This window comes from Lissotriton vulgaris, chromosome 2_1 (assembly GCF_964263255.1).
Source record: "Lissotriton vulgaris chromosome 2_1, aLisVul1.2, whole genome shotgun sequence".
NCBI lineage: Eukaryota > Metazoa > Chordata > Amphibia > Caudata > Salamandridae > Lissotriton > Lissotriton vulgaris.
The window spans coordinates 2092022872-2092046783 of NC_141687.1; positions in this window are offsets into that span (position 1 = coordinate 2092022872).

Genomic DNA, 23912 nt, shown 5'->3' on the forward strand with positions numbered 1-23912 from the left:
GGGCTCACAGTCATGTAAAGATTCGCAGAAAGGAAATTCTAAATATCCTTGGTGGTTCTGGAGCTTATTACAGCCTCACAGCGCTGCCCCCCAATGTGGGACCAGGGATCCCTGGCAGTTGGAGTGGTCCTGTGGTGCTCCCACTGCCGTCATTTTAATATGACGGGTGGACTGCCAGTCCACCGCTATCTGCCGAACTGGTAATTAGGCCCTAAATCTCTACTGCTTTGAAGCCATATAATTGAAGATGGTGATATCATTCAGGGCTATAGTATCCGTTTTTTTCCTCTGAAAGGAAGTTAATTCTGTTGAGATTTGAATCCCTGACAAAGAGTTTGCATACACATCCTTGAATGGTTAACTCGAATAAAATTGTACAAAGATAGCATAAGAGTTTTACATATACTTTCACTAAAAAGATGCAGTCATACTATGACCTTTTCTTCACTAATTTACATCAGGAACTCTAGAATAATGTATGTATGTATTGGCATATATCCATCACGGCAATGTCCAGCACCTGTTTCTTCAGTGCACACAGTTTCAGGAGACATAAAAGTCTAAAGAATAATCTATATATATAAAAACGATAGTATGTCTGTTTGCCCTTTATGCATTACTACACCATTCATCCAATCGGCATGAAACTTTGGGAAGTTGTTGAGTACACTCCCGCAAAGGTTTCTGGCCCAAACAATATTAAAATGTTAAAAGTTGTTGAGTACACTCCCGTGAAAGTTTCGGGGGAAAAAAAAAGAAAAATCTTTCCAATGCTGAACGTTTACAGTTTCCGGTGCGACTCGCTTTTGCAATGACCATCAACAAAGCACAAGGACAATCACTGCAAGTGTGTGGACTAGATTTGGAGAATCAGTGCTTCTCACATGGACAACTGTATTTGGCCAGCTCACGAATCGGAAAACCTTCTGATTTATTTGTGTACGCACCAGACGGAAAAACAAAAATACAGTGTATCCACAAGCACTTGAATAAATAAACAGAATTAAAACAACACTTTAAAATGTTTTCCATATTAAAATGAATAAGTGTCAATAAAAATGACACAATGTAAATTGAATGTTATCATAACAAGTTTCCTTAAATTTCCTTTCTTCTGAGATCGCAGCAACGCGCGACGGGTAAGCTAGTCTATATATATAAAAACTAATGTATGTCTGTCTCTCTGTTTGTCCTTTAGGCATTACTACACCATTCATCCGATCGGCAGGAAACTTTGGGAAGTTGTTGAGTACACTCCCGTGAATGTTTCTGGCAAAAAAAAAATGTGTTAAATATCGGCCCCCCCAGGGCCCTCATAGTGTTTCCAATACGGAACTTTTACAGTTTCCGGTGCGACTCGCTTTTGCAATGACCATCAACAAAGCACAAGGATGATCGCTGCAAGTGTGTGGACTAGATTTGGAGAATCCGTGCTTCTCTCATGGACAACTGTATGTGGCCAGCTCACGTGTTAGAAAACCATCTGATTTATTTGTGTACGCACCACAAGGAAAAACTAAAAATACTGTGTATCCACAAGCACTGGAATAAATAAACAGAATTAAAACAACACTTTAAAATGTTTTCCCTATTAAAATGAATAAGTTTCAATAAATATGACACAATGTAAATTGAATGTTATCATAACAAGTTTCGTTAAATATCCTTTCTTCTGAGATTGCAGCAATGCACGACGGGTAAGCTAGTTTAAAATATAATAAAGCATAATTGTCACGTTAAGAAAAGAAAATGCAGAGGAATGTGACATAACACTTATGGCACAGAAATGAGGACATTTCTGAGGTGTCAGATACCTCACTTCCAGGCAGCAAGTAGTAGTAGCTGAAAAAAAACCAAGAAAATGGGCAGAATTGCTTTGGGTATTCAAGTCAAGTCAAATGATCTTTATTCAGATTGTAAAACATCCATAAAAGTACAACATAAAATTCATCAGTAATATAAAACACAGATCCCGTCCCGCATATCCGAACACATATCCACATACAATTTAATCATGTGCAAAAATACAATTCTTAGTGCAAAGATATGAATTGTGCAAATAAGCAGAAGTGCAAAGAATACGCATAGTGCAAAGGTTTCAGTCTATTAGCAGAGAAGCACGTGATCGAACAGCTGCTTTAAGAAAGCTGCTTACTCTGAAGATGGTTTCATCAGTTTTTAACATTAAAATATCAGTAAAAGCTAGCTTAAAATCGGTCAGAGCATTTTTTCTACAATACGGCATTATAAAGTGCAAAGTGTGCAATCTGTAAAAACCACAAAAGAAGATGAAATGGAGCAAACTTTGTGTGCCACCGTGATTACAAGGACATTTTGCACTTTCCACATATTTGTTAAAACCCAGCGGAAAACAAAGTAAGTTTATGATGCTTCCATCTCTAAATCGGAATAGCAAACTCCTGTTCCATCTGCCTAGTTTTAAGCGTAGGTAACTCTGGGGCGGGGCAGATGGTTTCTCGCATGGCTCCATAAAGACGGTATATCTAATTATAGAAGTTTTTGTCAGGTCACGCCTTAGCCTTTCCTTGCGATAACTTTCATAAAGAGCCCTTTTTGTTAAGTTCTTATGTGTTTGATCAATCAGTTGTGGGGATGTGAAAAGGTGGCCCAGGCCCACACTTGATAAACTGTTTTCTACAGCCCTGAGCCGGGGTATACGGTCAGCCTTCTCACATTTTAAACAGTCCTTGATGATATCGCGTGACAAGGAAGCGGCAGGGTAGCACCAAATTTTTATCCAAAACAGTGCGGGTCTAGATCTTATGAAATCTTCAATATAAGGGAGGTTTAGTTCCCTGTGACAAATGTGAGTTGGTGCACTTATTACCCCCCCTAAAATCTTCCGGCAGAATCTATTTTCTTCGGACTGTAATTGTATGCTGTTGGAATAACCCCATATCTCGGCACCATAGGTGCCCACAGGCAGGCATTGTGTTTTATAGATTTGTAAAAGTGACACAATCACGTCTGCTTGTTTGGGTTGGCGAAGGGAAGTTAATGAATTGATGGCCTTGCTCATTTTATTCCTACCCAGAGCGACATGGGGTTGCCAAGAGCCGGTATTGGAAAATAGCAGCCTGAGATATGGGAAAGTGCAAGTGCATTTTAAAATATCATCCCCTGATTGGATATGGCTTATTTTATAACTTTTCGGGCCGCAAGACATTATGAATGATTTTTTAAAATTAGTACAGAGCCCAAGTTCTGCCATGAATTTAACAAAGCCAGAAATTAAGATTCGCAAGGCATTGGGGGTGCGGCCCATAAGGACCGCATCGTCCGCGTAGAGCAATGCGGGAACTGGATTGCCGTTAACTTGCGGAACATCATTGGTTAGTTTGCTCAGACAGGTGCTCAGATCATTAATATACAAAATAAAAAGTAGGGGGGCCAGTCCACAACCTTGTCTGACCCCCCTACTAATTAAAATATCATTGGAGACTTCGCCATCATTATTTATACGAACACGGGCTTTCAAATCGCTATGAAGGTGTGCCAGAAAATAAACTAAGGATTCATCTAAACCATAAGTTAAAAAAACTGACCATAAACGAGAACGATTAACAAAATCAAACGCAGAACTTAAATCCATAAAACCAAAGTATATGGGTGATTTTTTAGCAATGGTATATTTGGCCATAAGTAGGTTAAGGTTCAAACACTGTTCCACCGTGCCCACTTTACTCCTGAACCCTAGCTGGTATGTTCTTCTGCCCAAGTACTAATTCTATTAAAGAGAACCCTGCCTAAAACTTTTAGAGTATTATCAATTAATGATATTGGGCGATAGCAGCCAGGGTCCAGTCTATTGCCTTTTTTAAATATGGGCACAATGGTGCTACAAGACCAAGTTGTCGGTACAACAGTGGGTGTTAAGTTGTTAAATACATTGCATAACAGGGGTGCCCAGAAGTCAAGTTCGCATTTGATTTGATCGATGGATAAGCCATATGGGCCGGGGGCCTTGTTACCAGCACTTTCAGTTATTGCATCTTCAACTTCAGACAACAAAATATTTAGTGGCTGTATAGCAGGGATGGTTATAATTGGATTGCCAGTCGCAGGGGCGTCATAGATCTTAGAAAAGTGGTCAACCCACGCATCCCCCGTGATGTTACAATTGATAGGACTGATGTTAGAGCCCAATGACCTCAGATTCTTGACAGCCCTCCAGAATCCTCTGATGTCTCGTAGGGCTGCAGTACGGACAAGGGAGTCCCAGTGATCTTTTAGTAGTTTGTCTGATCTAGTTTTTAAACAAAATTTGTACCTGAGTCTCAAGGTCCTAACCAGAGATACGTCTCGTGGTGTTGCAGTTAGGGCAGCCCTAAGGTCCCGGTTGGCTTTGGAACAAGCGGTGTCGAACCACCTGGGATTATTATTAGTATGGGCTGGGACTGGTTTAGAAATTTCTCCTTTTATCGCCTTACATAGCTCACAAAAAGAATTGACAATATTAGGCCCTGTATTGGTGGTTGATAGGCATACCGAGACAAGAGTAGGATGTTTTTGGATGACACTCGCCAAGACTCCTCGGTTGGGTATTTAATATTGTTAGAAATGGGCTTTCTGTTTGGCTAAGGCTTACGCCAAAGCCAGGCGGAAACAACCACTCTAGTCAGGGCAAGGGAGTTACACGCCACAGATAACCCCTGCTCACCCCCTTAGTAGCTTGGCACGAGCAGTCAGCCTTATTCCGGAGGCAATGTGTAAAGCATTTGTACATGCACACAGCAACAACATCCCAGGCACACTACAAAAGGAACTCCACAAAAGGTTATATAAAAAATATCCTTTGTATTCTCATAACACATTAGAATAGTAAACACATAACATACACTGTGCCAACTGGCACTGGGCAATATTTACAAGGGATTATATATACAGAACAGGGCCACATGGGCCACAGTCAGAACCATCACACAGCGAACTTAGTAAAATGTAAAAGAGATTATAAAAGCACAACCAGTAAACACTGGTAATCACTGTACTTAGCATCAGCCTGTAACATAAGCTACATTATGCAGAGTCACATCAGGCGTGAATTACATTCTGCGCCAACCTCGCCAGCATAAACACATTATGCAATTCTCTCACAAGTCTAAACACATTAGACCCTAACCTCCTAAGCATAACTCATATTAGGGGCGTACATCACACAGTGAAACATAATCTCACTAGCATAAACCATAATATGTTAACCAACCTCATAATCCTAAAAGGCCAAATTTAGAGGTAAAACACAGAGTGCGTAAAACATACTATACACAATACATTTCCAAGCACCACATCACATTAGCGCATAAATCACAGTAGGGCTTGGTGCCCTATAAATCTACCAGTCCCCCCTGGTCAACTGGCCATCCAAGAAGGGGCTCAAATGCCCTGTGTCCAGAATGACAGGGCACGCTTCCAAAGCAGCGAAAGTCAAGGGTGTGCCATCTGCGCAAACCTAAACGTTGCAGCTGCCCACTACTTGCTGGGCAGCTGAGAACCATCACAAGAGGGCCTAAATGATGCAGCCGGCACTAAGTGCTGCGCAGCTGGAGGAAGGCCAGGCAACTCTGTGCCACTTCTTGTCCTCTCAGGGACTCTCTCACGAATTGTGCCTCACAGTGAAGCCATCTGGCTCTGAAATAGTGGGGCCAAACTGTGGAGCCATCTGGCTGTGAAAAATAATGCCCCCAAGAACGTGGAGCGCACTAGCGCTTCTTAAAATGAAATATGCCCCGAGGCTGGAGCAATTGAGGGAGAATGATCCTGGGCCTCTCTGGGCCAGCCATAAAATAATGGTGCTATCATTGGAGCGGCCCTGTAGCTGGGCCGCTCAGGAGACCATCCACACCGGAATGGGCACAGGGAGCGGGCCGACAATATGCCCTGACATCCCCCCCCAAACACCTAGTCACCATCGAGCCACACTCACTGGCTCTCTTGCGCTGCCGGTCTCCTTTCCTCGTCAGTCTGCTCTCTCTCCCTTCAAATCACGTGGGTCTCTCCCTCCTTCCGCCTGGAATCAGTCTTCTGGTGCGGCAAACAGGGCTCCCTCCTTGCAACAGGAGCCCCGTAGGAGCAATGGCCGGACTTTGGGGTCGTCTTCTCCCGGCTGGGGGAAGGCAGAAGTGACGCCTGCAGTTCCGCCCACAAGAAGGGACTTGTGCCTGTCTTCCAGGTTGTGCTAGGCAGCGGCCCGGGGGAAAGTTCTCTTGGGACTCGGGCCACGGCGGTAAGACGCGGGGTGGACACCTGCACTCATTTGAAATAAAAACCTAGGCAAAGTCGTGGGGTGGGCACCCACGCATGAAAATATATCAATAAGGGCAAAGTCGCAGGGTGGGCACCCGCGCACTAATAATGACAGAAAGCGGCAATCCCGTGGGGTGGGAACCCACTCCATTAAAAGGCAAATAAGCAGGGAGGCACCTGCAAGGCCACCATCACGGGGGAGCCCCTACACTGGGGATTCCCCCTCCAGCAGTGCAGCGCAGCCCCGGGGCAGCAAAGCTCCAGTGCCCAGGGGGGTGGAAGCAGCTCCCTCCTCATGGTCAAAAAGAGCCAGGTGCTCCCAAAGCAAAGCTAGCCCTCCTAGGGCTAAAAGGAATTAAGATCAAGGCTCTAGGTCAAAGGAATGGAGCAGACAGCTCCCTACAAAGGAAAGTCCTCCCAGGCCAGGGCAGAAGGGTCCCAGGAAAATGTTATCCAGGCATCCAGGGGCAGGGCAGGGCCCAGGGAGGCAAGCCTTCCCCTGGGCCCCAGCATCAGCACGCCCCTGGTAGATTCAAGTTGCAAACAAGAACATCCTCATGGGGTCACAGCTCCTTCTTTTATACACCTAAATCCTTTGTCTAAAAGGTGCAGGCAATGGAAGAACCAGCTGCAACTGGTTCAGGGGAACGCCTGAGCACTTTGTTTTGCTCATCCCCTCTCTCCCTTTTGCAGGACAGGCTAGGGATATCAGACGCACCATAGGGGGTGGAGCCAGCATTTTAGATGGAAGGCACAGCCCTATTCAGGTCCCAGATGCAACTCCTCCCACCCATCTACATGCAGATCTCCCTATTCACCACCGGGCAGACCCATCCTGGCTTCTGGAGCCAAGCACACCAGCCAGCAGCTATCAATCACAAGCCAGACATACAATTCACATCAGGCAGGCAGACACTGCACACAGAAATGCCAACTTCTAAAAGTGGCACTTCTACACTACCCACAATAAATCTGCGCACACCATTGCACAGCATTTATTCTCACGAGTTTGCACATACCAAACTCGCCCCTGCACTCCTCTCACATCAGGAAGTACCATGGACACACATATCCCCCATGCATTCCTATGAGAGGGCAGGCAAGTCTCACCACACATACACAGAGAGCGCACACACTCTACACTGGACCACAGTGAAAAAGTGCGCACTAACACTAGGTTACAGAAAAAGGCTAGGAGAACGCAAAAAGTTTCGGGGTGAATCTGCCAAAAGGGACAAGTCCAACAGATATCATGGGTGTTCTGTTAGCTGTAGTACCGACTGATCTGTTTATTTGTTTTTTACCTGATTCAAAGTGTTCATTCAACTATTTTGGATGAATATATACCTATATTTATAATAATATTGTGACAAAAGTACCCGTGTGCATAATGTGCATTTGTATAACTATGTGAATTTTCAGGAAAATGATGTGTAAATATGCAAAATGCAAATCGGTCATTTAATGCTATGTTTTGGTGTTTAATGTAAACTTGTAATTTTTTGATGTGAGGACATTTTTAATATAAAAAGAGGGTCTTTGCTGTGAACAACACTGTGGCATAATTATGTAATTTTGTAAGTTTTGCTAATTCTGAAAATTGTGTGAATTGTGTCAGTGTCATAAAATTTTCACCCTTTTGTAGCCAAAAGTTGTTTTGGAACGATGGCAATTGCAAGCTTGAGTGCAGTGTATCTTTGGGGCCTATTAACACAGATAGCAGTACTGTGGATGGTTTCTACTCTACATACTTATGACAACAAAGGACCTATACTAGTACCTATGTTCACCATTAAGTTGGTTTTAAGGGTTTATTCCTTTCTTGTTATTGTCCTAAGAAAGACTAGGTTCCAAAGCATATGTGGGTTGAAACGTCAACAATGGAAGAAATTAAAAACTTGATGCAGATGGGCTGTTAAAGGACACATTTAAGAGTTGACAAATTGCCCCTTTTGACTAATTTTGAACATAATAGTTCACAGGCTATTATTGATGTAATATATGTGGTTTATTATTTTGTTGTAATCTCATCTACACAAGCACTGTGTCAATCTCACTGGGTGGAACACCTACATATATATATAACTAGCATACCCGTTGAGCGTTGCTGCGATCTCAGAAGAAAGGAAATTGTTTGTCAAATTAGCCCAGAAGGGATTTTGGAATTGATATAATATTAATATCTGGTAATAAAAATGGAGGTCTCTAGTTGACAATGGTTTGCACCTTTGTCCAAGTAGGGACACTTGCTTCCAGTCAGGGTAAGGAAGTTATACCATAGACAGCCCCTGCTCGTCCCCTTGGTAGGTTGGCATGAGCAGAGAAGCTTATCTCAGAGTCAGTGTGTGAAGCATTTGTGCACACATACAGTAAGACAGTGAAAACACTACAAATGGACACCACACCAGTTCAGAAAAATAGGAAATCTTTATCTAAACAAAACAAGACCAAAATGACAAAAGTCCATCATGAATATATCAGGATCTCATCAAAAATAGGATATTCACAAAAATAAAGCTTGTAGCAACAAATAGCTCCACTTTGTGCTATTACGATGTTGTGACAGATGAAAATCCCGAAAAACTTCGCCTGCCGCGAGTTGCGCAGTGTCAGGTCCGGAGTCACACAGACCCCAAAGAACAGTACCTTGGCAAATGATGAAAGCAAAGACAATGTTGGGGAGGTGATGCTTCTTTGGAGCCAGGTAGTGTCAGTTCCCTAAGATTGCGGGGGAGGTGAGGCGTTGGTACATTACTGCGATGAAGGGGAGGTGAGGCATTGATTACTTACTGTTGCCAGGGAGGTGACATCGCTGAGGGCTTGAGTCATTGGTTCCTTGCAATGATACAGGGTCGATGGATTCGGGAGGTCACCAAAGTCAGGTATCTGCTCCGCAATGATGAAGCACCGGTAACAGTGAGGTCGGGACTGTGGTGCGAGTCGGGCAGACCGTTTGTGACCGTCACAAGCGATGCACTCTGTTCCGGTACAGGGAGTGGTCTCGGTGACGGCGTCAGAGTCGGTACGGTGTATCATCGGCAGGTATTGAGGCTGCAGTGCAAGTTGGGACAGTGTGTTGGGCACTTCAAGAGCAGTGTCCAAGGCTTTGTTGCTGGTCAGGCAACCACAGTTCCAGATGCAATAGAACAGAGGAAGTAAAGTCTTTGTGTCCCTGAGACTTCAACATGGGAGGCAAGCTCTACACCAGGCCTTTGGAGACCTTCTTCAAGCAAGATGCACAGCACAGCTCAGTCTTGGTCCTATCTTCGGCAGAAACAGCCACCGCAGACAAACCCCATGCAGTACACAGCACGGGGCAGTACCTCTCCTTGAGCTTTCCCAGCTTTTCTCCTTGGCTGAGGTTCATCTTGAGTCCAGAAGTAATCTAAAGTTCTATGGTCTGGGCCAAATATTTATAACACATTTTCCTTTGTTCCCTTCTGGCAGAGAGACTCTTAGCTCAGTCCAAACCATTTCTGACCTACCTGGTCCAGTTTCCTGGCAGGAGGTGGAGACAGCATTGTGTAACGCAGACCAGGCCTATTCAGGTACAAGGACGTCTCCTCCCACTACTCTAAATGCAGCCCAGGTCTATTCAACCCAGCCCTGACTTACCCAGGAAAGGCAAGACACACCTCAAACCTCATGCCCCCAGTGGCTGTCGACAGTGAATGAACATCCCCAACACCTGTCACTCCAAAGCCAGTCAGTCAATCCACACACCAGCAGTGGTAATTAGGATGGCTAAGCAAGAACATTGCCACTTTCAAAAAGAGGCATTTTAAAACACACCATTTAAAGACCACCTTTAATATAATATGTGTTATTACATTCTGAGGTTAGAGAGCCTAAACTCCATCTTCTTATTGTGTCTCCATGGGACTCTATGGGACAGATAGCCTTTCAATACTCAAAAACAAAATGATCAATATTTCACTATTAGGACATATCACACACATCACTAAATGTCCTACCTTTCACCCACACTGCACCCTGCCCACAGGGGTACCTTGGGCCTACCTTAGGGATGTCTTATATGTGGAAAAAGGGAAGGTAAAGATCTGGCAAATGAGTGAAATTGCCAGGTCGACATGGCAGTATAAAACTGTGCGCAGACACTGCAGTGGCAGGTCTGAGAACCCTTTGAAGGGCTGTTTGTGTGAGTGGCACAACCAGTACTGTAGGCCCACTAACAACCTTTGATGTATAGGTTTTGGGCACACACAGTGCACTGTACTAGTAAATCAAACAAGCCAATTCTATAGTTAGAGTTGCCTGCTGCAGAGAGAGTAGGAATATAAAAATAAGTATGTTTGCAAACTAGCAGTGTGCAAGGTTGCAGCTTCATGTCATCATTATTAAAACATTGCTAGCTTCCTGAAATGTGAAGCTGCTGAAGTTTAAAAAAAATGCATAATGAAACATTGCTCTGTGTTAGAGAACATTCCCGCTGCTGCTACAAGACCTGCATGTTCATCACAGTCATTACTTAAGAGCAGATCCGACCTTCGGGAAACAAGAAAACTACAGTTCATGCTGAAGAAGGCACCCATCCTGCTGGGTGCCATAAAGAAGCTTTCATTCCTAGCATCTGTTCTTTCCTGTTTCATACTGAGATAGTGACTGCAGGAGGTTTATGGGGGAGTCTTGTTCTAACAGCTTTTTATTCTATTAAAATTGTTTTAATATCCTTGCATCCACAGGTTGAAAGTAAGAATGCTCTAAGCATTTGACGAAAAATACACTCAATTTCTGATCAGGGTCAACGTGTAGCATTTAATATCAAAATATCTGAGATTTTAAATCTTTGCCTCTTAATGTTTGATTTGGCAGAGGCAGAAACAGAGAAGTGAGGTTTGACAGCTGATGATATGCATTCCTTTCGGATTAGACAAAGGGACATATGGAGTGCCACTGTTTGCACTTGCACATTTGGTCCATGCGTGTGAGAACATACAGGAAGCCAAAGAAGGTGAAAGGCTGCCTCATTAACTCCAGGAACAGGAAATATAAGCGTTTTTGTGACAACATTGTTTATGGGTTCGTTGTTGAGTGCCAGTTTCGCTTATTCCCGTATGGGTAAGTAGCTTTAGGTTGTGGCTGGGCCTCCTGTGAAAACCTAGTAAATATTCCCACAGTGACTCCACGTTTATCTAATTTCTGTGGTGCCTCAAGCGAGAGAGAGGCCACCTGTGCTCTCATAGTGGCTGAGTAAACCCAGTCTTTACAATATATAGAAAGTCCAGAGCAACTAACTCAAATAACAATCATGTGTAACAAATAGATTCAAATCTTTTTGGTTTCAGGTTGATTCACTCTTTCAATCCATACTCTTTAGTAGTCCCATGTAGCCAACACGCTCAAACATCTACCTAACGAAACACATGTTGGCTAAAGGGGACTACTAAAGAATATGGATTGAAAGAGTGAATCAACCTGAAACAGAGAAGATGATTTGAATCTATTTGTTTCATATGACTGTTATTTGAGTTGGTTGCTCTGGACTTTCTATATACCAGAAGGGGTAAGTGTTAGACCTCTCAGCCATAGGGCGGTCTTCCCCTAAACTTCTTGCATGTGTCCTCTGTTATTTTGTCTGATCACCTTTGTGCTGGCCTCAGGACTCTGCACAATTTGCCACTGCTAACCAGTGCTAAACTGCAATTGCTCACTCCTCAAAACATAGTAAGTTTCACTTCACCCAATTGGCACCTAAAATTCTCTTTTAAATAACTAGCAAAGGGGTACTATTTGTACCCAGGGCTTGTAAATGAAATACTATTAGTGTGTCTGCAGCACTAAATGTGCCACCCACTTAAGTAGCCCTTTCAACATGTCTTAAGTCTGCTGTTGCAGCCTGGGTATACAGTTTCAAACCACCATTTCGACCTGGTAAAGTAACCCTAGGGTAAGTCCTAGACAGTCAGAGAGCAGGGTGCAATGTATTCAAAAAGTATGACATGCACTTTTAAGTTTTACATGTCCTGCTGGTGGAAAATTCTTTGAATCTTGTTTCACTACTGCAAGGCCCATCTCTCCCTTAAGAAGTTACCTTATTACATTTTATAAGTGTAATTTCTAAATGGGAGCAGGGTGTGAAGGAACTGCTGGGCAGAGCCCCACATACTCCTGAATAGGTATTGTCCTGCCTCCATACAAAGTACTGCATACACCCTGTAGTTGGTCTGGAAGCAAAACAGGGAAGGCAGAATTCCTGGGGCCTCTAGAAGCTGCTCCCCTACTTCAAAGGCACATCTGGGTATAAATAATGGACCTCAGACACCAACTGTTCAGTTCACTTCTAAACCTGTGGATACTCTTCCAGGAAGAAGGACTGCTGTGGTGCTGAATGGACGGCCACTCTGCTGAACTGCTGCTCTGATGAAACTACCCCTAGCAATTCCACAGCCTTTCTTTTCTTTATCATCTTTATTTTGACAACATTGTCATAAAAGAAGTCACATTACATTCCACAATATAAAATAGCACAATTCATGTCAATTCATTGAATTAAAAACATCAATCAGGGCATATCCAATGAGCTGTATCATCACTGTGAAATACAAAATCCATAAAAGAATCATTTAAAAACATGATCATCATCAGAACGCCCCGCCATTACTTTGGGAATTCATTAAACTCTCTAAGGCTAACTGGATGTATCTACCTTTCCCACTGGGCTAAGCCTTCAGATAGTTCCGTCTCTTATTCCACATCGCTGCTAAGAATGTTGTTACAGCAAAAACAATTGATGGAGAGAGATCAGTTTTTAATATCCAGAATGATTCAGAGCACTGTCTGATCCCCAAATATTTACAAATTGGAACTATCCACATTTTCCTTGGGATCTGATATCCAGGGCAGAAAAAGACTATATGCAATTCATGTTCTGCTTCCGCAGAACAGCCTGGACAGTTATTTGGGGTAGGTGGGCACCATTTACTTGTAAGGGATCTAATTGGCAGAGAGCCGTGTCTCCACTGAAGATAGAGCTTCCAATAGCCTGGATGGCTGATATCATTCAGAACAGTCTCCAATTTATAGTAGTCTTTCATGATTAGGAATGTGTTAGATAAAGTTCCTGTTTGGGCATTCGCTAAATGGGCAGATAAATTATATTCAAAATACAGATTAGCCAGCTGCTTGCGTGATATACTTGTACATGCTTGCTCCGAGTTGCTCCACATGAGAGGGAGGTTCAACCTCTCAAATTCCTGTCTTATGTATTTTAACCAGGAGAGCTTCCACGCATTAGGCAGTTTTCAAACCTCCATTAGCTCTTGCCTGTAATTATTAAGTTCTGATGTGACCCAGAGTCGCCTCCAGAAAGTTAGGGGTTTAAGACCCAAATTCCTCATTTAGGGGTCTAAGGCCCAAATTGAGCCTCCAGAAAGTTAGGGGTTTAAGACCCAAATTCCTCATTTAGGGGTCTAAGGCCCAAATTGAGCCTTAGGGGCAACAGTGGCGTACTTGGTGACAGTGAAACCAACTGCCTGAGGAACTTATTTTCCACGATAACCATCACAGGTGCACAATTGTGGCCCCACAATTCGCCGCCATAAATTACCTCCCCTTATGCCTGGAGTTTATAGATCTCTAGCGGTGGTCCGATTGGCTTAACTGTAGCTTTACTTAAAGGTTTGAGGATGCCCCCTGCCTTTTGAGTGAGCTTTAACTGAGATTTTATTTGATGTTGAGCCCAGGTCATGCTTTCATTGAGAGTAAGACCCAAGTACTCAAACGTCTGCACTCTTTCAAGCCAAACACCTCCAATCGCCGGACTTGAGCGCGTTATTTTCAGGGGGATTAAAAATCATGAATTTCGTTTTGGAAGTGTTTATTTCCAGCCCCCGATCGTGACAGATATTGACAAAGCCGTCCAGGACTCGCTGAATACCCTTGGGAGTCTTCGAAAGCAGTAGCGTATCATCCGCAAACATGATCGCGGAGACCCCAACCCCAGCAAGCCCTGTTGGGGACCGCATTCAGGTGGGAAATTACCCTGTTAAAGTAGAGGCAAAACAGGGTGGGCGCCAAGACGCACCCCTGCCTCACCCCTCTGCCAACGGAGAAGCTAGATGACAATTTGCCTTCTCTCCCACACCTGACCTGCGCAAAATTATCCGTATGGAGTCAGATTATATAGTGCAAGAGAAGGGACGGAATGCCCATATCTGAAAGCACACTCCACAGTTTCCTGCGTGGGACCAAATCGAAGGCCGCACGGAGGTCCACGAAAACAGTATAAAGTGATCCGCCCTTAATTTTAACAGTTTTCCAAAAAAAGCATAGTTAGTCGGAAAATCTGGTCTGTGGTATAGACGTTCTTTCTGAAACCAGCCTGATATGGGCTTAAAATGTAAAATTCTTTGATCCGAAAAACAAATCATGAAAAGACAGGGAGGTAGATGCCCTCCGGAAGATTTACAATGTTCATTAGTAACTTGTAGTGAGCCGGTAAAGAATCATAGTGATAGGACATAGGATTGTTCTTCCTAAATGTCTAAGACTTAATGCTGTTTAGTTGATTCATGAGGGACATTGGGGCATAGGAACCACCAAACAAGATATGTGTGAGGCTGTATGGTTCCCAAAAATGGATGAGATGGTAGAGGAAGAACTAAGAGCGTTTCAAATGTGCTGTTGCCTACCAGCAATGACAATGCAACATCCACTAAGGATGTCGGATCTTCCAGAGAACATGATTGGAGAGGGAGGGCATTGATTTTTTTGGACCTCTCTCTAATGGCAAGTATCTGAGGGTATCGATAGATGGACACTTTTGATTCCAAATATTCAAAAATCCCTCTTTCACTGGGCATGGGAAGTGATGAGTCCTGTATGACAGTTTTGAAATGTGGGGCATTACAAACATCCTAGAATCAGATAATGACCCTCCCTTCAACAGCAAATCGATCAAATAATTCCATACCAAGGTGTTGAGCATTAATGTATGTGTCGTTTCAAGAAAATTGTGTAATTGGATGATTCATGGTCCCCCATAAAAGAACAGTATAGAGAGTGTCAGCAGAGGGAATGGAACTTTACCAGCCTCTATGTCAGGTGTCATACCGCAGAACGCCCTAATCAATGGATGAAGAAAGTCCTTCTACCATCATGTTCAGTCGAGTAGTAGAAATAAATAGTCCCTGGTGGAAAGCAACACACCAAGTAGATGTCAGGCTGATGAGAACATTCTGAAACCAGGAGAACGGCAAGAGACAACTGTAATTTATTTTGCTTATGTGTTAGTTTACTTTGCCGTCACAGAATGCCAGCTCGAGCCTGGAATTTCATGGTCTCCTCAGGAATGACAGAGACAAGTTATTCTATGGTTGGCTTGTGAGCTGAATAGTCAGTGGTTCTGACTATGAACAAAGAATCTCTTTAACCCACTCAATTTCTGTGATTTAATACTGGTGGCTAGCAACGAGAGCCTGATTGGGGACGGGCACTGTGAACCACCAATTCCTCTACCTATGAAGAAACAAACCCATCTACAAAGAATCACATTTATGAGATCATCTTTTATGCCGTTTGCCATTTTCCTACATTCATGCTTTAACGGATATTGATAACAATCAACCTTACACTGGCAACTTTGCTAAAGTCTATTCTAATGTTAAGGGAAAAGGTATTGAGCGGGATGTACAATTGTGTTGTTCTGATCGTGAAGCCCAATCAAGTCCTGAATGTGATGTGCAACACAGGGGCCAGATTGTGACTTTCATGACAAGGGCACCAAAGATTCCCAAAAGACAAGGTGCTATAAAAGTGTTAGTTTTTCACATATATCTTACAGTCCGAACTGTTATGCCAGGGGATCGCTGTGCCAGAAGTGTGGTATAAAGGGGCAATATGCTTGTGTATGTAGATTGTTTGGGAGAAACCAGGCAGCTGAAAACACTCCTGAAGCTGTACGTACTATTATATTGAATGTGAATGACAAAGATAAGGTAGTTGACTCAGGGAAGGTGGCGATGCCTGAGTGTCATATTGAAGTACACAAATGTATAGTGTTGGCTGATTTGGGTTCACCTTTTACCATGATTGGCAACAAGCAGTGGGATGAAAGTGTGGGAATGAGTAATGTGAAACTGTTTTACCCAGATGTTAACCCAGTCAGTTTTAGAGGGTCACAGATCACTCTTCTAGGGTATGTGGTGGCTAAGATTGTTTTTAAAGGCAGGCACACAGTTGGAAAAGTGCATGTAGCAGAAAGGGGTGACAACCTGTTGGGATGGAGGCATCAGTGTGATTTGGGCATCAATTTGAACCCTGGTGCCAGTAATACCAAGAACCAAGTTATGTTAATTGATCATATGGGATATGGAGAGAAATACTTTGAATATTTTCCTGAGGTGTTTGGAGATAATTTGGGATGTCTCAAACGTTTTGAGCAATGTCTTATCTTGAAGAAAGGAGCCAAACCTTGTCTGCACAAGGTACGCAGGGTGCCAAATATGATGGTGAAACCTTTGAAGATGTAGCTGAAGACAATATTGGATTTGGGTGTCATTGAGGTGATTGAGTTGTTGGTCCCAGTGATTTTGGCGGCCAAGGATGGTGGTACCAGTGTCAGGATGGGTGTGGACTTGTGAGGGTTAAATGAATGGATTTGGGTTGACTGCCAGCCTTTTCCTAATAGAGTCCATCAGTATGTTGAAGGGTGCTTAAGTTTTCAGTGTGTTAGATCTTTCATCTGCATACCATCAGTAAGTGCTGCACAGTGATTCCAGACAGCCGACTTCTTTTGTAACACCCTTAGGAGCTTACTGTTTTTTGAGAATGCCCTTTTGGCTGGCTTCGGCTGCAGCTTGTTTTCGAAGGATTATGAAGATGGTGCTAAGTGGTTTGGCAAATGTCCTGTTTTTTCAGGATTATATTCTGGGTTATGGTGGGAATGATGTCGAGCATGGTGCTGTACTGAGGCATGTGTTGGAGAGGTTGAAGGAGAAAAGTCTTGCGGTGAAAAGACAGAAATGTTGTATTGGTGTGATGTCGGTTACTTATATCGGTCATGTCATATCTAGTGAAAGTATTCAGCCTAAATTGGAGCTTGCAGGGAGCATACTGAAGGCTCCCACACCTGTGGATAAGGCGCAAGTCAGGTCTTATCTGGGACTTGCGGAGTTCTACTCCAAATTTATCATGGGATTTCCAAGTATGTCTGAGCCCATCAGGGTATTGCTGAGGAAGGGAATGCATTTTCATTGGTCCCAAGAATGTGAAAGAGCTTTCATAACAATCAAATCTGAGATTGGTAAAATGCCAACATTGGGATATTTTGAGGTCAAGCTTAAAACAATTTTAACCACGGATGCTAGTCTCAAGAGACTGGGAGAAGTACTCTCTCAGGTGGTTGGAGGAGAAGAGAGACTAGTCGCATTTGTCTCCAGAGATGCTGAAGGGAACTTCTCTTACATTGAGAGGGAAGCTTTGATTGTATTCTGGGGAGTGAGGCATTTTAAATTGTACTTGTGGGGTATTGCATTTTTAGTCAGATCTGATCACCAACCGTTGGTGCAAGTCTATTCTTGTCACCATAGTGATCACATGGCTCCCAGGCTCAAACATTGTAGTAAGGGACTCCAAGAATACAAATGTTGTGTTCAATACATTCCAGGTTCGGCAAACAAGTCTGCTGACTGTGTGTCCCAGTTAGCTTTGGAGTATGAAAAGGGTGATGAAAACGTTGAGTGTGTGAATTGGATTACTGAACCAATTTTGTCTAAAGAAGAGTGGTCGAACAGTTTTGTAGGGGACTAAGGGGCATATTATCAAGAACAGCGTTAAAATTATCGCCGGTTTAGCTGCAGATAACTGCCGTTAAAGGGGCAATACTGGGATTGATAATATGCCATGGAGAATTATAATAGAAGCCCATGTTCACACCAGAACATGGACTTCTACTGGAATTCTCAAGGGCATATTATCAAGCTCATTATCGCCGCTTTAGCAGCAGTTTTCTGCTGCTAAACCAGCGATATTTTAACGCAGCTCTTGATAATATGCCCCAAAGTTTTTTCCTCTCTCAAGCTCATTATTACCATAGGGTAGCCAGAATACAAGACTCTTCACCAAGATGTGAAGCCCTTTTGGCCAGTAAGGTATGATTTGACATTTTGCCAAGGTAATCTCATGAGGGGGATAGAGTGGTCCCAACGTCTGATTTAAGGGACAGAAATGTGAATCTTGCTCATGAGGAGCATCTTGAGAAGAGTCTCACTAAAGCTCGAGTAAGAGAGAAATATTGGTGGGCTGGTATGGACCATATGATTGAAGAGGTGGTCAAGGAATGTCAGCTGTGTGCTACCAATGATAAATCACATGTTACCAATCATGCTCGGTTGAATCCAGTTGAAGATCCGGAGATGGTATGGTGCAAGTTGGGTTTAGACATAAATGGTCAGTTTGAGCATATGCCCTCTTATGAAAGGTTTCTTACTCCTTCTTGTGGACTTCACCTCTAAGTGGGTTGTGAAGGATGTTTTTGTGAGTGAGGGTATGCCAAGATATTTGGTCACTGACAATGGAGTGCAATTTGAGTCCCTGGAGATGCATCCCTTTCTCATAAATTTTGGGATTGTCTATCAGAAGACAGCTCTGTATGCACCGCAAGAAAATTGTTTAAGGGAAAGAATGAATGGGGTGGTTTAAAGTTATGCACAGCGGGCACTAGATTCCAGGTTGTACTATGAGAGTGCTTTCTGGGAAACGTGGTGGGCTCATCGTACTGTTCCCAATATGGTCACACAGAGGTCTCCCGTTGAGGCATTGAGGGGATGTATGGCTAATTCTAAGGTAAATCCTGTCTGGTTACCTTTGAGTAACAAAAGCAGCTTTTTTGATAAATAATAATAATAATAATACAGACTTTTGTATAGCGTGAACAGCTACCTCAACTAGGAGGTGTCCCGGCGCTGTGAGTGCAGAGCAGATCTAGGAACCCTGAGAAAAGAATCTCTAACTATCCTGTGTGAAAAGCCAGGTTTTTAACTGCTTTCTAAAGCTGAATTCCGAGGGGGCGCTCTGAAGGCCCCAAGCCAAAGTGTTCCAGAGCCGAGCCGTATTAGCCGAGAACGTCCGGCCCTCCAGTCGAGCCCTTCTCACTCCTGGTTCGAGCAGCAGGACCCGGCAGTTCGAACGGAGAGAGCGGGCCTGGGAGTATCTGGGCAGCCGAGATCTTAGATACTGTGGACAGTTTCCATGCAAAGCTCGAAACGCCAGCGTAAGAGCCTTAAATTTTATTCTGCTGGTCACCAGCAGCCAGTGCAAAGAGCGGAGATGAGGGGTAACGTGGTCTTTAAAAGGTATGCGCATTAGCAGCCTAGCCGCCGCGTTCTGCGCTGTTTGCAAGCGCTGGATCAAGTATTTCGGAAGGCCCAAATATAGGCCATTCACATAATCCAGCCTAGATGTGGTTGTGGCACTTAACCCCTAAACTTTTTGATGAATGGCTGGGTAGAGGTGCAGGCCCCATCTCGATGGGCCACCATAGATCTGCCGCGGGAGGAGTACCTTTCCCGAAAAAGATCACCTCTGTTTTATTCGGGTTTTACTTTCATTTATTCATGTTCATCCAGGTTGCCACGTCACCGAGACAGCCCTTAAAGCTGGCAAAGGCTGCCTCTGACACTTCTGAGTAGGGAAAAATCAACTGGGTGTTGTCTGCGTAAGATATTGCAGTGACCCCCCAGTTGGCAATTAATGAAAAGAGCGGGGCCAAATAAATGTTGAATAGTAAAGGGGTTAGTGCCGACCCTTGTGAAACGCCACATCTCAGACCCCTGGACTTAGAGGAACACGCCCCCAGAGCCACCTTCTGCGATCTATTAGATAAGTAAGAATGTAGCCACCCGAGAGCCTGGTCCTGAAGCCCAATTGCTGCGACCCGTTGTAATAGTCTGCCATGGTCAACCGTGTCAAAAGCGGCCGACAGATCCACGAGCACCAGCATAGCTGAGTCCCCTGAATCAATCAACCACCTCACTGACTCCGCCACCTCAATCAGAGCTGTCTCGGTACTGAAACCGGGTCTAAACCCCGATTGGGTCTCATGTAAAATGTTGTTGGCCTCAATATAACTATTTAGCTGTCGCTGAATCAATTTCTCCAACATTTTGCCCAGTGCCGCCAGTAAAGAAATTGGACGGTGGTTATTCAAGTCCTCTGGGTCCCCGTTAGGCTTTTTTTTCAAGGGAAGAAGCGTCGCATGCTTCCAGCCCTCCGGGAACTTTCCCGTACTAATGGAGGTGTTACAGATATGTTGCAGGGTAGGCGCGATTGAATCCGCCATCAGCCCCCAGAGCTTTGGTGGGCAGGGGTCATCTGGTGAACCTGATTTACAGCGCTTTAGCTCCTGCTTCGCCATTTTCAGTGATATTGGCTGGAATTGGCCAAGGGCCAGTAAACATGGACCATTGGCTGTTGAATCAGCCTTTACAGTAGGTTTCGAAGGAACAAAGGAATCATAAACTTTTTGTATTTTATTGTCAAAGAAAGTTGATATGTCATCACTGAGTGCTGTGGACGGGACCACCTCCCTCTCTATACATCGGGGTTTAACAAATGACTGTACAATTTTAAAAACCTCTTTACTTGAGTGTTCTGCTTGTTGGACCGAGGAAGCAAAAAACATTTTCTTGGCCCTTTTTATTGACTTATGAAATGTATTCATGGCTTCTTTGTATTGGGCTTTGGCTAAAGGGCAGTAGCCTGACCTCCAAATGCGCTCCAGCCTCTTACAGTCTGATTTTTCCGACCTAAGTTCGGCAGAGAACCAGGAGGCCGAGGGAGACTCCCTCTGCGACATTGACCGCTTGGCAGGAGCGATCTGTGACACAATAACCCCAATCCATTGATTCAGTGCCATAGCATCCTTGCTAGCATTTGTGGTTAACTGTGGGGGTTTATGAGCCAATACTGGGCCCATAATCTCCGGGGTGAGCTTTTTCCACTGCCTCTGAAAAAAGGACCGATCCCCCTTAGCCGACCCAATCCCTTATAACATTACCACAGAAGGGTTTAATGCATGATCTGACCACAACAAAGGCTGTGCATCTTCCATTGTCAGGCCATTTATATTCGAAAAGATCACATCGAGCGTGTGGCCAGCCCTATGCGTCGGTCCGCTAGAAGTTAGGACCAAATTTGCCGCACTCAATGAGGCAACTAGATGCTCCACCTGTAAGTTATCTGGTCTATCAACATGCATATTAAAATCCCCTACAACCAAAAAATGATTATGCAAGAGAGAACTTTGAACAATAATGTCCATTAGTGCCTTTGTGCTGCCTTCTGTGCAATCTGGGGGGCGATAGATAACTATCCCAGCAGGAGCCACTTGGAGGTTAATTAGCAGGCAAAAATGCAAGCCCTCTACCCCGAAAATCGTGCTTGGTAGGGCCGATGTGAGAGTGTAACACTCCTTAAAAATAAGGGCCACCCCCCACCTCTCCTGCCATCCTTCCGGTTGGAGAAACACATTTTAAAGCCATCAGGTACTGCAAGAGCAATGGCAGTCATGTTATGCTCATTCAGCCAGTTTCGGTTAGAAACAGAGCATCCCATTCCTGACTCTCTAATAGCAGCCAGATGTCAATTGCATGCCTTACCATAGATCTACAATTCAGCAGTCCTGCTCTGAAGCGGTTACAGGGCTGGCTGTTGTATGCCCTTGGTTTGACCTCTTGCGAGGCGCCCGCGTCACACCGCAAGTTCTTACCTTCTGAGCATGAGATTGGGCTGAGCATAGGCCCTGCGTCCGATGAATAGGTTTTATATGGCCCCACCAACTTGAGGGATAGCAGGTCCTCCATTGACCAGGTGATCCTCGCCCTGCTATACCAGCACTGGCAGCATGACTGGCGTTGGCCGCAATCCGGTCGCGGACGGGCGCAGACAGGCGCGCCATAGGCGTGCCTTCGGCGAGCCCGCTGCACTCGTCCGCTGCGCACCTGGATACACATTGTTCTAATAGGGGAGTGCCCAGGAAGTGATGTAGTGTGTAGGAGGAGTCACGTCCCTCCGCTCAAGGAGAACCAGGCTTTTAGACTATCAGCAATAGTATAAATTGAGATATGATCAGCGACGGCTCGTGGAGGGAGTTACGGTGGGGCAGGAGGGCGGGGAGGGGGAGGGGCGGGGCGGAGGTTGCTAAAAACCGGCATATGGATAATTGCAGGTAAGTAAACAATTTAATTAATAAAACGAATTTCGTAGTGCGCCTTGCATCGCAAAATGCAATGCAGTGCGAGCTACGAAATTCGTTTTATTAATTAAATTGTTTACTTACCTGCAATTATCCATATGCCGGTTTTTAGCAACCTCCGCCGTGCTCCTCCCCCTCCCCGCCCTCCTGCCCCACCGTAACTCCCTCCACGAGCCGTCGCTGGATATGATGCTAAGACGTCTGTTAAAGACAAGAAATGGAATGTGGTGACGAAGTTCTTCTGAAGAAGGCGAGACATAGCTGTAAAGGGACTTTTGGATTTATGGGTCCCTACCCCATCTTTGCTATTAAAAAAATGTTGTGACGTTGTGACAGCCAACACAGGTAGTGCTTGGAGCATGTCTAGACTTGTTAAATTTGCTGGAGAGTATTCTGTTGTAATTGTTTCCAGGTTTTCTGGTGCCAATGTTCCTGGTGGCACTGGTTGCAGGGATGGTGGCGGCATGTGCAGATTCTCATCCAATAAATGCAAGAAAGTACCTGACAAATTTAAAGATTATGTTCTTCACTAGTCAAGGGTTAGGTCTGCATAGATTTTCCTATACTAAGTTTTCCTTTATTGCTATTTTGTGTTATATTTCTTACTCTTTCATTTTGTTGTAAAGGGGCTGTGTTGTCATTTTCTTTGCTTATGTGTTAGTTTACTTTGTGTTTACAGAATGCCAGCTCGAGCCTGGAATGTCATGGTCTCCATGGGATTGTCAGAGACCAGTCATTCCATGGCTGGCTGGCGAGCTGAGTAGTCGTTGGTTCTGACTATGAATAAAGAATCTCTTTAACCCACTCAGTTTCTGCGATTTAATAACAACATCACAGGCAAAGGAGATTGGGTGATAGACAGAAACAGAGATGGAAGTCTGGCACCCCATTTGCCATCAATCCAATACAAGTAGCTAAAAGAAAAGGAAACATAATCACTGCGACAAGGCAGGGGAAGTATGTCAGTAGCGATGTACTGCACTTCAAACAGATAATATAACCCGCAATGCCATCAGTCATTGTCAAAGGACAGACATCAGAGTCTCTAATAACTATTGCCATAAAGAAGAAACCACCAAAAATGAGCGGAGCAGAGTCGACTTCGGTCATCTCCATGAGATCCGAATGATAGGTGCTTCAGCCATACGGACTAATTGAAGAGATTTAAGACTATCTAATACGTATCAGGCATTTAAATTGAGGGGAGATGCAAGGCAGGGTACTGGGACTGAAGTGAGATGACTCCACTGAGCTTGCAGGAAATGGATCACTGTGCGAACAGGCTGGAGGGAGGAGGAAGCGAAGTGACATAGAGGGGTCAGTGGAGAGCAGAGGTGCAATGCAGCAGTCAATAAAATAGATGATCCCCTTAAATCCGGTGTAATTGCAACCGATGTGTGGCAGAGGACTTTACACTAATGTTTTAATGGCT